Source organism: Onychomys torridus, chromosome 23, assembly GCF_903995425.1.
Source record: "Onychomys torridus chromosome 23, mOncTor1.1, whole genome shotgun sequence".
Classification (NCBI taxonomy): Eukaryota; Metazoa; Chordata; class Mammalia; order Rodentia; family Cricetidae; genus Onychomys; species Onychomys torridus.
This window is the reverse complement of record NC_050465.1, coordinates 8273334-8274329: the sequence shown is the minus strand read 5'-3', so window position 1 is coordinate 8274329 and position 996 is coordinate 8273334.

Below are 996 nucleotides of genomic sequence, written 5' to 3'. Positions count from 1 at the left end.
CTCACCTTCTTCCCTACCCACCCAATCTCATGTCTTTTCTGTGTCTTAGAAAAATAACAAAACAAAACAAAAACAAACAAAACAGCAAAAAGAAAAAAGGAAACCATTTCTACCATCCCTCAGTTTCGCTTTTCTTCAGTAAGTCTACATTTTCGCTGAGGTCTGTTTTCACGTTGCGTTGCCTTCCTTACTTCACTCCCTTTGGTTTTCTTTCCTTGGACTGTGTCTGTGTCTTCTTCTTCTTTGTTCAAATGTGGTTATCACTGTTCTTTTTAATTCTATCAAGAAGACCTTTGAGGCCATTCTCCCCGGGGACCATTATTATAGGATTAGTCCTTTTTGGAAGAGACATGCTGTCTTAGATTTTTGGGCTATTTCTGTTTTTGTAAGGGCAGTTGAAATTGGCTGGGTGAGTGGAACTGTGGGCCTGGGGGCTGAGGGGCTGTGGGGTGCTTATCTGTCAGCATGGGGGTTAGGCGGAACTGCACAAGTTAGGGGAGAGCCCACTGGGATGCCTTACCTATTGGTACTAGGACCTGTGCAGACAGAGTAGTTTGGGCTCAATGGTGGGGTCCAAGAACTCTTCTCCTGTCAGCACTAGGGGCTGGGCAGGCTGGGAAAGTTTGGGCTTGGTGATGGGCCCTGGGGACGCTTTACCTGTTGGTGCCAGAGGTAGGGTGGGTAAGGGAAGTTTGGGCAGAGTTTCATGTTAGTTAGCCTTGCATACCATTTAGTTTTGCTATTGGCATGTGTCTGTTTTTGTTGTATGTATATTTCTATGTGATACTAACACAGAGTTTTATCTGGGTATTTTCTTTCTTAAAAAAAGAGTTAGTTATTCAACATTGCCACCTCAAACCCATCCTAGCTAAAGTCCAGAACTGCAGGACTTAGTGTCAGTCTGGCTTGGGACTGTATCGTTAAGGTTTATTTAGGTTTTACACAACAGCATTAGCAAGAGGTTTTAGAATGAACTGAACCAGATAAACACGTGAT